The 13,150-nt window shown below is 59.6% G+C and overlaps 1 non-coding gene across 1 annotated transcript; it reads right to left on the bottom strand.

The window, feature by feature from the left end:
* Nucleotides 1-3,594: 3,594 nt before the first annotated feature.
* LOC131866365 (5S ribosomal RNA) lies at nucleotides 3,595-3,713 on the bottom strand. The gene has a single exon (XR_009364983.1). It is a non-coding gene; the product is annotated as a 5S ribosomal RNA (ribosomal RNA).
* Nucleotides 3,714-13,150: the final 9,437 nt, after the last annotated feature.

Genomic DNA, 13,150 nt, shown 5'->3' with positions numbered 1-13,150 from the left:
GAGCCCGGTTTGCCCCGGGTGCGCACCTCGCGTGCACCTTCGCCGCGGTGGGCACCATGGCGTGCACGAAGTCGGAGCCCGGTTTGCCCCGGGTGCGCACCTCGCGTGCACCTTCGCCGGGGTGGGCACCTTGGTGTGCAGACCTTGGCTGGGTTGCGCGCCCTGGTGGGCACCATGGTGCGCACCAAGGAGCGCTCCGAAGTGTGCTCCAAGGTGCGGCCTGCACGAAGTCGGAGCCCGGTTTGCCCCGGGTGTGCACCTCGGGTGGGCACCTTGGTGCGCATGCCTTGCCTGGGCTGCGCACCAGGGCGGGCTCAAGATGGCACCCGCGTTCCTTTTTTTTCACTATCTTTCAAAACGGAAATTTTAAAATCTCATTTTTTTTTGCCTTTTTCTGGAAATTAGTGAAGGCAGCGCATCAAAGGTGCGCACCTCGCTGCCCACCACGGTGCGCAACGCCGGTGGGCACCCGGGAGTGCTTCGAAGTGTGCTCCAAGGTGCTGCGTGCACGTTGTCGGAGCCCGGTTTGCCCCGGGTGCGCACCTCGCGTGCACCTTCGTCGGGGTGGGCACCTTGGCTGGGTTTGCCCCGGCTGCGCTCCGAAGCGGGGTTATTGGAGCGCCGCCTCTTTTTTTGTCGGAGCGTTTGGTGGGGTTTCTCGCATTGGCTCTTCCGAGGCCCGGTTGCCACCCTGGCGCGCACGAAGTCGGAAGTAGGGTTAATTGCCCGGGTGCGCACCTTTGCCAGGGTGGGCACCTTACCTGGGCTGCGCACCAGGGCGGGCTCAAGATGGCACGCGCGTTCCGTTTTTTTCACTATCTTTCAAAACGGAAATTTTAAAATCTCCTTTTTTTTTTGCCTTTTCTGGAAATTAGTGAAGGCAGCGCATCAAAGGTGCGCACCTCGCTGCCCACCTTGGTGTGCTCTGAGGTGCGCACCCGGGAGCGCTACGAAGTGTGCTCCAAGGTGCGGCGTGCACGTTGTCGGAGCCCGGTTTGCCCCGGGGGCGCACCTCGCCTGCACCTTGGCCGGGGTGGGCACCTTGGCTGGGTTTGCCCAGGGTGCGCTCCGAAGCGGGGTTACTGGAGCGCCCCCTCTTTTTTTGTCAGAGCGTTTGGTGGGGTTTCTCGCATTGGCTCTTCCCAGGCCCGGTTGTTGGGTGCGCTCCCACCCTGGCGCGCGCGAAGTTGGAAGTTGGGTTAATTGCCCGGGCGCGCACCTTCGCCAGGGTGGGCACCTTGGTGCGCACACCTTGGCTGGGCTGCGCACCAGGGCGGGCTCAAGATGGCACCAGCATTCCCTTTTTCTCACTATCTTTCAAAACGGAAATTTTAAAATCTCGTTTTTTTTTTGCCTTTTATGGAAATTAGTGAAGGCATCGCATCAAAGGTGCGCACCTCGCTGCCCACCTTGGTGTGCTCCGAGGTGCCCACCACGGTGCGCAACGCCGGTGCGAACCCGGGAGCGCCCCGATGTGTGCTCCAAGGTGCGGCGTGCACGAAGTCGGACCCCGGTTTGCCCCGGGTGCGCACCTCGCGTGCACCTTGGTGCGCACACCTTGGCTGGGTTGCGCGGCCTGGTGGGCACCATGGTGCGCACCAAGGAGCGCTCCGAAGTGTGCTCCAAGGTGCGGCGTGCACGAAGTCGGAGCCCGGTTTGCCCCGGGTACGCACCTCGCGTGCACCTTCGCCGGGGTGGGCACCTCGGCTGGGTTGCGCGCCCTGGTGCGCACCAAGGAGCGCTCCGAAGTGTGCTCCAAGGTGCGGCGTGCACGAAGTCGGAGCCCGGTTTGCCCCGGGTGCGCACCTTCGCCGCGGTGCGCACCATGGCGTGCACGAAGTCGGAGCCCGGTTTGCCCCGGGTGCGCACCTCGCGTGCACCTTCGGCGGGGTTGCGCGCCCTGGTGGGCACCATGGTGCGCACCAAGGAGCGCTCCGAAGTGTGCTCCAAGGTGCGGCGTGCACGAAGTCGGAGCCCGGTTTGCCCCGGGTGCGCACCTCGCGTGCACCTTCGGCGGGGTTGCGCGCCCTGGTGGGCACCATGGTGCGCACCAAGGAGCGCTCCGAAGTGTGCTCCAAGGTGCGGCGTGCACGAAGTCGGAGCCCGGTTTGCCCCGGGTGCGCACCTCGCGTGCACCTTCGCCGCGGTGGGCACCATGGCGTGCACGAAGTCGGAGCCCGGTTTGCCCCGGGTGCGCACCTCGCGTGCACCTTCGCCGGGGTGGGCACCTCGGCTGGGTTGCGCGCCCTGGTGCGCACCAAGGAGCGCTCCGAAGTGTGCTCCAAGGTGCGGCGTGCACGAAGTCGGAGCCCGGTTTGCCCCGGGTGCGCACCTCGCGTGCACCTTCGCCAGGGTGGGCACCTCGGTGCGCACACCTTCTCAATGTTTTCTTGCCTTTTCTGGAAATTGGTGAAGGCAGCGCATCAAAGGTGCGCACCTCGGTGTGCTCCGAGGTGCGAACCCGAGAGCGCTCCGAGGTGCCCACGAAGTCGAAAGTCGGGTTAATTGCATTGTTTTCCCCGGGTGCGCTCCGAGGTGCGCAACATCGGCGCGCACCAAGGAGGGCTCCGAAGTGTGCTCCAAGGTGCGCACGATGGCGTGCACCTCTGGTGCGCACGATTCGGAGCTCGGTTTGACCGGGGTGCGCACACCTTGGCTGGGTTGCGCACCTTTTGTGCGCTCCAAGGTGCGCACGAAGTCGGAGCTCGGTTTGCCCCGGGTGCGCACCTTCGCCAGGGTGCGCACCTTGATGCGCACGCCTTGGCTGGGCTGCGCACCTTGGTGGGCGCCATGGTGCGCACCTTTCGTGCGCTCCAAGGTGCGCACGAAGTCGGAGCTCGGTTTGCCCCGGGTGCGCACCTTGGTGGGCGCCATGGTGCACTCCGAGGTGCCCAAGATTGGTGCGCACCAAGGAGCGCTCCGAAGTGCGCTCCAAGGTGCGCGCGAAGTCGAAAGTTGGGTTAATTGTCCGGTTTGCCTCGGGTGCGCACCTTGCGTGCACCTTCGCCAGGGTGGGCGCCTTGGTGCGCACACCTTGGCTGGGCTGCGCACACCTTGGCACCCGCGTTTCCTTCATTTTAAATTTTTTTTTTTTACAATCTCTCAAGTGGGAAATTCTATAATCTCAACTTTTTTTGCCTTTTCAGGAAACTTTTGAATGGAGCGCATCATTGGTGCGCTCCGAAGTGTGCTCCAAAGCTCTCTCCAGCTGCGTGCACCTGCCCCGGCCGCGCACCCGGCCCCGCCCAGCTTCGCTCACCTGTCCCGGGCGTCTGGTGCGGAACCTTAGAGTAAGAAACATCACCGTGCACCTTGGCCAACGTGCGCGACTCGACCGAGCGCGCACTGGCCGAGGTGCACACCGATTTCACCTGGGTGCGCGCGCAGCACCTCGGGCGCACCGGGGTGCGCGCACAACGCCCGGGTTGCACCGTGGCCTGTGTGCTCGGGGCGCCTCGGGTGCGCGCTCGGTGTCGCCCCCGCGCGCGCGGTAGTGCGGGCAGCGCACCCCGGCCCGGCCCGGCCCCGACGAGAACGCAAACGGGCAAAAGGTTTATTCAAATAGCATTGCGACGCCCGGCGAAAAACTAAAAAAGGGTGCAACACCGGGACTTCCCGGGAGGTCACCCATCCCAGTACTACTCCGGCCCAAGCGCGCTTAACTGCGGAGTTCTGATGGGATCTGGTGCACTAATGCTGGTATGATCGCACCCGTTATGAGCTTGTCGCAGTGTGTACTTAGCAAACCGCGACCCACGTGCGAATCCACCCCGGCCACCCACCCCCGTCGAGGTGCACACCCTCCCTCGCGAAGTGCGCCCCGTTCGCCAAGTGTGAGCCCTGCCCGGGTGCGCGCACCTTGCTAGGGCGTCGGGTGTGCACCCGGCCCGGCCTACGTGCGTGCACCTGGAGGGGGCGTCGTGTGCGTGCAGTGTCCCGTCTGCAACGCGGTGCCCACACACCACCTCGGGCGCAACGACCTGCGCTCACATGTGGGCCGAGTGCACCTTGGTGCATGTTCGGGGCGCCTCGGGTGCACGCTCGATCTTGCCCCGGTGCACCAAGGCGCTCGGTTTGCCCCGGGTGCGCACTTGGTGCAAGGTGGGCACCCAAAATAGGGATCAAGCACCAAAACACAAGTTTCGGGATGCAAAATGGGACCCAAGGACCACAAATGCGTTCCAAGACCCATGATGGGTCCACGAGAACAAAAATGTGTTCCGAGACTTAATAAACAAATATTGGGTTTTAGGAGAAGAAACATGCTCTGATGCCCAAAACGAGAATCGACCCCGAAAAGGCCACAGGCCAAAAGTGGGATGCGAGACAAAAAAAAATGGGACCCGAGGACCAAAATTGGGTTCCCAGGTCGAAGACAGGGCAACCGGACAAGAAACGACCTCTAAGGCTCGAAATGAGTCCCGACGACTAAAACTTGACAAGAAGCACCCATCAGGCACCCAACTCGACACCCATGGGATGCCGACCCACCCGGGCTTCCACCTAGCACACCTTGGCACCCACCCACCCTCGCACCCAACCTCGCACCCAACTTAGCACCTTTGAACCCACATTGGCACTCACCCTGACCCTGGCACCTTGGAACCCACATTGGCACTCACCTTGACCCTGGCACCCACCTTTGCACTCACCTTGGGACCCACCCTGGCTCCCACCTCGGCACCCACCCAGACACCCACCTTGGTTCCTTGGCACCCACCTTGGATCCTTGGCACCCACCCCGACACCCACCTTGGCACGCAACTTGGCTACTTGCCACCCACCTTGGCTCCTTGACGCCCACCCCGACAACCACCCCGTGACCTACCCTGGCTAGGGTTGGTGCACACCCACCCTGGTGCCCACCTTGGCACCCACCCTATGACCCACCTTGGCACGCACCTTAGTACCCACCCCGTTACCCACCCTAGGACCCACCCCGTGACCCACCTTGGCCAGGGTGGGTGCACCCACCCTGGTGCCCACCTTGGCACCCACCCATCCTAGCACCCAGCCTGTGACCGGGCTTGGAACCCAACCTTGCACCCGCACCCGTCTTGGCCAGTGTGGGTGCGCACCCATCCTGGCACCCACGTTGTGACACACCCTTTAACCCACGCACCCTAGCACCCACGTTGGCACCCACCTTGGAACCCAACCTAGCAACTTGGCACCCACCCCGTGACCCACCTTGGCATCCACCATAGCAGTCGCCGACTTGGCACCCACCTCGGCACCCACCTTGACACTTGTGGACCCACCTTGCCACTCACCCTAGCATCGACCCATCCTAGCACCCACCCTGGCACCTTTGCACCCTAGCACTCACCCATCCTAGCACCTAACCTGTGACCCACCTTGACACTCACCCTCGCACCCACCTTGGAACCCAACCTAGCACCCACCCACCCTGACACCAACCCTAGCACCTACCCACCCTTGCACCCACCCTGTGACCCATCTTGGCACCCACCCATCCTACCACTCAACCTATCACCCACCTTCTCACCCACCTTGGCATCCACCTTAGCACCCACCCACACTGGCACCTTGGCACCCACCTCGGGCAAGGTGGGTGCACACCCACCCTGGCACCCAATTTAGAACCCACCGAGCATGTTACCCACCTTGGCACCCACATTGCAGCCCACCCTAGTACCCACCCTATGACCCACATTGGCATCCACACCCTAGCACCCAGGCACCTCGACACCCGCCTTGACACCCACCCTAGCACTGAACCTGTGACCCACCTTGGAACTCACCCTAGAACCCACCCACCCTGTGAACCACCTTGGCATCCACCTTAGCACCCACCCACCTTGGCACCCACTCTAGCACTCACCCATCCTAACACCCAACTTGTTACCCACCTTGGCACCCGCCCTCGCGTCCACCTTGAAACCCACCCTAGCACCCACCCACGCAGGAGCCCACCTTGGCACCCAACCTAACACCCACGCATCCTGGCACCCAACTTGTGACCCACCTTGGAACCCACCCTAGTACCCACCTTTGAACCCACTATATCACCAACCCACCTTGGCACCCACCCTATGACCCTCTTTGGAATCCACCCTAGCACGCACCCACCCTGGCACCCACCATGGAGCGCACCCTAGCACCCACCCACCTCGGCACGCACCTCAACACCCACCTTGGTGTGCGCACTGCGCCAACCTCTCAAAGACCCTATGTGGTGCGCTCCAAAGTGTACACCTTTGGTGCGCTCCAAGGTGCGCACCTTTGGTGCACACCGAGGTGCACACCAAAGTGTGCACCGAGGTGAGCACCAAAGTGCACTCCAGGGTGCACACCAAGGCGTGCACCTTTGGTGCGGTCAATGCAAACGAATTCGGAAGTTGGGGTCGATGTCCTAATCGCTGCTGCAGACTACACGTATGAGAATCGGACAAATAGCTTTATATAGGGGAGGTGTTGCGTTTGATGGGTCGACTCCCCTGGTTGTGTGCACTGCACCAACTTCAAAGACCCTGTCTTGTTTAAGAAGTCAAAAGTTGGGGTGGATGTCCTAATCATTGCTGCAGTCTACGCATGTATGAGAATCAGACAAATAGCTTATATAGGGGAGGTGTTGCATTCGGTGGGTTGACTCCCCTGGTTGTGCGCACTGCGCCAACCTCAAAGACCCCGCATAGCAGAAGAAGTCGGAAGTCGGATTTTGGTGAGCACCAAGGCGTGCACCTTTGGTGCGGTCAACGCAGACGAATTCAGAAGTTGGGGTGGATGTCCTAATCGTTGTTGCAGGCTACACATGTATGAGAATCAGACAAATAGCTTATATAGGGGAGGTGTTGGGTTTGATGGGTCAACTCCCTTGGTTGTGCGCATTACGCCAACCTCAAAGACCTTGTTTTCGTTAAGAAGTCAAAAGTTGGGGTCAATGTCCTAATGGCTCCTGCAGGCTACACATGTATGAGAATCGGACAAATAGCTTATATAGGGGAGGTGTTGGGTTTGATGGGTCGACTCCCCTGGTTGTGCGCATTACGTCAACCTCAAAGACCTTGTTTTCGTTAAGAAGTCAAAAGTTGGGGTCGATGTCCTAATTGCTCCTGTAGACTACACATGTATGAGAATCAGACAAATAGCTTATATAGGGGAGGTGTTGGGTTTGATGGGTTGACTCCCCTAGTTGTTCGCATTACACCAACCTCAAAGACCTTGTTTTCGTTTAGAAGCCGAAAGTTGGGGTCGATGTCCTAATTGCTCCTGCAGGCTACGCATGTATGAGAATCAGACAAATAGCTTATATAGGGGAGGTGTTGGGTTTGATGGGTCGACTCCCCTGGTTGTGCGCATTGCGCCAACCTCAAAGACCCTGCATTGCGGATGAAGTCGAAAGTCAGAGTTTGGTGTGCTACAAGGTGTGGTCGAAGGTGCTCACCTAGGTGTGCACCTTTGGAGCACAGGAAAAGTGCCCTCCAAAAGTGCGCACCTTTGGAGTGCACAAAAGTGCCCTCCAAAAGTGCGCACCTTTGGAGCGCAGAAAAGTGCCCTCCAAAAAGTGCCCTCCAAAAGTGCGCACCTTTGGAGCGCAGAAAAGTGCCCTCCAAAAAGTGCCCTCCAAAAGTGCGCACCTTTGGAGCGCAGAAAAGTGCCCTCCAAAAAGTGCCCTCCAAAAGTGCGCACCTTTGGAGCGCAGAAAAGTGCCCTCCAAAAAGTGCCCTCCAAAAGTGCGCACCTTTGGAGCGCAGAAAAGTGCCCTCCAAAAAGTGCCCTCCAAAAGTGCGCACCTTTGGAGCGCAGAAAAGTGCCCTCCAAAAAGTGCCCTCCAAAAGTGCGCACCTTTGGAGCGCAGAAAAGTGCCCTCCAAAAAGTGCCCTCCAAAAGTGCGCACCTTTGGAGCGCAGAAAAGTGCCCTCCAAAAAGTGCCCTCCAAAAGTGCGCACCTTTGGAGCGCAGAAAAGTGCCCTCCAAAAGTGCGCACCTTTGGAGCGCACAAAAGTGCCCTCCAAAAGTGCGCACTTTTGGTGCGCACCAAGGCGCTGGTTCGGTCGTTGCAGGCGAGTTCGGAAGTTGGGGTCGATGTCCTGAGCGGAGGTGCAAACTACACAGGTGTCGGAATCGGACAAATAGCTTATATAGGGGAGGTGTATGCTTCGATGGGTCGACTCCCCAGGTTGAGCGCACCGCGCCAACCTCAAAGACCCTACGGTATGGATGAAGTCGGAAGTTGGGTCCGATGACCGATTCGATTAGTAGGTATGCTCATGAGGTCGGAATTTGGGTCCGATGACCTGCCATGTGCAGGAAGGCGAATGTTGACACTGTGCGTTGCAAGGTGCACACCAAGGCGCTGGTGCGGTCTTTTTAGTCGAGTTCGGAAGTTGGGGTCGATGTCCTGATCGGAGGTGCAAGCTACACAGGTGTGGGAATCGGACAAATAGCTTATATAGGGGAGGTGTATGCTTCGTTGGGTCGACTCCCCGGGTTGAGCGCACCGCGCCAACCTCAAAGACCCTACGGTATGGATGAAGTCGGAAGTTGGGTCCGATGACCGATTCGATATGTAGGCATACTCGCGAGGTCGGAATTTGGGTCCGATGACCTGCCACGTGCAGGAAGGCGAATGTTGGCACTGTGCGTTGCAAGGTGCGCACCAAGGCGCTGGTTCGGTCGTTGGAGGCGAGTTCGGAAGTTGGGGTCGATGTCTTGATCGGAGGTGCAAACTACACAGGTGTGGGAATCGGACAAATAGCTTATATAGGGGAGGTGTATGCTTCGTTGGGTCGACTCCCCGGGTTGAGCGCACCGCGCCAACCTCAAAGACCCTACGGTATGGATGAAGTCGGAAGTTGGGTCCGATGACCGATTCGATATGTAGGCATACTCGCGAGGTCGGAATTTGGGTCCGATGACCTGCCATGTGCAGGAAGGCGAATGTTGGGACTGTGCGTCGCAAGGTGCGCACCAAGGCGCTGGTGCCGTCGTTGCAGTCGAGTTCGGAAGTTGGGGTCGATGTCCTGGTCAGAGGTGCAAACTACACAGGTGTGGGAATCGGACAAATAGCTTATATAGGGGAGGTGTATGCTTCGATGGGTCGACTCCCTGGGTTGAGCGCACCGCGCCAACCTCAAAGACCCTACAGTATGGATGAAGTCGGAAGTTGGGTCCGATGACCGATTCGATACGTAGGCATATTGGCGAGGTCTGAATTTGTGTCCGATGACCTGCCATGCGCAGGAAGGCGGAATTTGGGTCCGATGACCGAGTTGATGGCGTGCCATGCGCAGAAAGGCGGAATTTGGGTCCGATGACCGAGTTGATGTTGATGGCCCGCCATGCACAGGAAGGCGGAATTTGGGTCCGATGACCGATTTGAAGGCGTGCCATACGCAAAAAGGCGGAGTTTGGGTCCGATGACCGAGTTGATATTGATGGCCCGCCATGCGCAGGAAGGCGGAATTTGGGTCCGATGACCTGACATACGCATGGAGTCCGACTCGGGGGCCGATGTTCGATTCGATGACTTGCATTGTGGGTAAAGTCGGAAGTTGTGGTCTTTGACCCGATTCGATGACCAGACTTCGGCTGCTTGAGAATCGGACAAATAACTTATATAGGGGAGGTAGTGTTCTCGAGCATCCTCCCCCCGTGCCCGTTTATGTCGATTGATGCTGGTGCTCGACTGGTTGGAGCGCTCGGATGCAAAAATCTTGCACCAGGATTTATCGATTGTGATGGACACGGCAAGTCTCCTGATTGCTATGCAGGAGCTCATCGTGAATCTCTATGCGGCCTTGGTATGGACTCGACCTGCGGAATGGTTCGGCAATGGTAGTCGCTCCAACACGTCCTTGCAATGGCCACAGAGGTGATTCGACTAGAGCTCCAGTCTAGCTTTTGGGTTGCTTGGCGGACTGGTATAGCCGCGATCGAGTTCCGGCCATGAACGTTTTAGATAGCTCTTGGGCTTTCTGGGACGGAAGTCGGAAGTTTGGGCTGTTGTCCGATTTGATGACCATTCTTCGGATGTGTGAGAATCGGACAAATAACTTATATAGGGGACTGTGTTGTCTCACGCAGCCCCCTCCGTGCCCCTCTATCTCGACCGATGTTGGTGCTTGAAAGGGTTGGGATCGCTCGGATTTATAAACGTGCACCACCATTTGTCGAGTGTGAGGGACGCGGCAGGTCTCCTAAATGCTATGCGGGCGCTCTCTGAGAATCTCTATCCGGCCTCGACACAGACTAGTCTTGCTGAATGGTTTGGCACTGGTAGTCGATCCAACACGTCGTTGTTGTGGCCGCCTAGGCGATTCGATTCGAGCCCCCGTCTAGCTTTTGGGTTGCTTGGCGGATTTTGCCCTATCCGCAAGTGAGCTCGGTCCCTAAACGTTCGAGAAACCCGATTGCTATGCGCCGACTCTCTTTCTTGCGAGCCTCCATCTAGCTTTTGGGTCTCTACGGAACGGAAGTCGGAATCTGGGACCGTTGTTTGATTCGACGAGGCAGACTACGGTTGTGCGAGAATCGGACAAATAACTTATATAGGGGAGGTGTTGACTGGAGCATTCTCCCCCGTGCCCCTCTAACTCGACCAATGCTGGCGCTCGAACGGTGGTAGCGCTCGGATTTTCATTGAGCGCCAGCATTGGTCGATTTAGAGGGGCATGCGAGATTCCCGAATGCTATGCGAGGGCTCTAACGGAAATGTCTATTGGTTTCGGTATGGATGCAATTGCGAGTGGTTCGGCAAAGGTAGTCGTTCCGATGCGTCCATGTCGTGGCCAAATCGATAATTCGATTTGAGCCCTCGTATAGCATTTGGGTCTCTCGATGTGATTCCGCATTCCAGTCCCTTTGGGCACTGCTTGAGCCGCATCCCAGGGGGTTCCCTTCCCAATAATCTGCCTCGCAACCCGATTGCTATGCGGTGAGGCTCCTCGGCCGCCTCGGAACTATCTGTGTATCAGACGCATCGCGGGATAAGGGGTTGGCAACGGTAGTCGCCCCAAGCGCGTCCGATGCTTGGACCATTCCGAGGCGGCCCTGAAGCCTCTTCCGTCTAGCCGTTGGGTCCTTCTCGCCGCATCCCTCGCCTCGCACCCCGATTGCTATGCGGTGAGGCTCCTCGGCCGCCTCGGAACTATCTGTGTATCGGACGCGTCGCGGGATAAGGGGTTGTCACTGGTAGTCGCCCCAAGCGCGTCCGATGCTTGGACCATTCCGAGGCGGCCCTGAAGCCTCTTCCGTCTAGCCGTTGGGTCCTTCTCGCCGCATCCCTCGCCTCGCACCCCGATTGCTATGCGGTGAGGCTCCTCGGCCGCCTCGGAACTATCTGTGTATCGGACGCGTCGCGGGATAAGGGGTTGTCATTGGTAGTCGCCCCAAGCGCGTCCGATGCTTGGACCATTCCGAGGCGGCCCTGAAGCCTCTTCCGTCTAGCCGTTGGGTCCTTCTCGCCGCATCCCTCGCCTCGCACCCCGATTGCTATGCGGTGAGGCTCCTCGGCCGCCTCGGAACTATCTGTGTATCGGACGCGTCGCGGGATAAGGGGTTGTCACTGGTAGTCGCCCCAAGCGCGTCCGATGCTTGGACCATTCCGAGGCGGCCCTGAAGCCTCTTCCGTCTAGCCGTTGGGTCCTTCTCGCCGCATCCCTCGCCTCGCACCCCGATTGCTATGCGGTGAGGCTCCTCGGCCGCCTCGGAACTATCTGTGTATCGGACGCGTCGCGGGATAAGGGGTTGTCACTGGTAGTCGCCCCAAGCGCGTTCGATGCTTGGACCATTCCGAGGCGGCCCTGAAGCCTCTTCCGTCTAGCCGTTGGGTCCTTCTCGCCGCATCCCTCGCCTCGCACCCCGATTGCTATGCGGTGAGGCTCCTCGGCCGCCTTGGAACTATCTGTGTATCGGACGCGTCGCGGGATAAGGGGTTGTCACTGGTAGTCGCCCCAAGCGCGTCCGATGCTTGGACCATTCCGAGGCGGACCCGAAGCCTCTTCCGTCTAGCCGTTGGGTCCTTCTCGCCGCATCCTTCGCCTCGCACCCCGATTGCTATGCGGTGAGGCTCCTCGGCCGCCTCGGAACTATCTGTGTATCGGACGCGTCGCGGGATAAGGGGTTGTCACTGGTAGTCGCCCCAAGCGCGTCCGATGCTTGGACCATTCCGAGGCGGACCCGAAGCCTCTTCCGTCTAGCCGTTGGGTCCTTCTCGCCGCATCCCTCGCCTCGCACCCCGATTGCTATGCGGTGAGGCTCCTCGGCCGCCTTGGAACTATCTGTGTATCGGACGCGTCGCGGGATAAGGGGTTGTCACTGGTAGTCGCCCCAAGCGCGTCCGATGCTTGGACCATTCCGAGGCGGACCCGAAGCCTCTTCCGTCTAGCCGTTGGGTCCTTCTCGCCGCATCCCTCGCCTCGCACCCCGATTGCTATGCGGTGAGGCTCCTCGGCCGCCTTGGAACTATCTGTGTATCGGACGCGTCGCGGGATAAGGGGTTGTCACTGGTAGTCGCCCCAAGCGCGTCCGATGCTTGGACCATTCCGAGGCGGACCCGAAGCCTCTTCCGTCTAGCCGTTGGGTCCTTCTCGCCGCATCCCTCGCCTCGCACCCCGATTGCTATGCGGTGAGGCTCCTCGGCCGCCTTGGAACTATCTGTGTATCGGACGCGTCGCGGGATAAGGGGTTGTCACTGGTAGTCGCCCCAAGCGCGTCCGATGCTTGGACCATTCCGAGGCGGCCCCGAAGCCTCTTCCGTGTAGCCGTTGGGTCCTTCTCGCCGCATCCCTCGCCTCGCACCCCGATTGCTATGCGGTGAGGCTCCTCGGCCGCCTTGGAACTATCTGTGTATCGGACGCGTCGCGGGATAAGGGGTTGTCACTGGTAGTCGCCCCAAGCGCGTCCGATGCTTGGACCATTCCGAGGCGGCCCCGAAGCCTCTTCCGTGTAGCCGTTGGGTCCTTCTCGCCGCATCCCTCGCCTCGCACCCCGATTGCTATGCGGTGAGGCTCCTCGGCCGCCTTGGAACTATCTGTGTATCGGACGCGTCGCGGGATAAGGGGTTGTCACTGGTAGTCGCCCCAAGCGCGTCCGATGCTTGGACCATTCCGAGGCGGACCTGAAGCCTCTTCCCTCTAGCCGTTGGGGCTTTCTCGCCGCATCCCTCGCCTCGCACCCCGATTGC

This window comes from Cryptomeria japonica, unplaced genomic scaffold (assembly GCF_030272615.1).
Source record: "Cryptomeria japonica unplaced genomic scaffold, Sugi_1.0 HiC_scaffold_141, whole genome shotgun sequence".
NCBI lineage: Eukaryota > Viridiplantae > Streptophyta > Pinopsida > Cupressales > Cupressaceae > Cryptomeria > Cryptomeria japonica.
The sequence above is the reverse complement of the archived record's forward strand: the minus strand, read 5'-3'. Positions and strand labels throughout refer to the sequence as shown.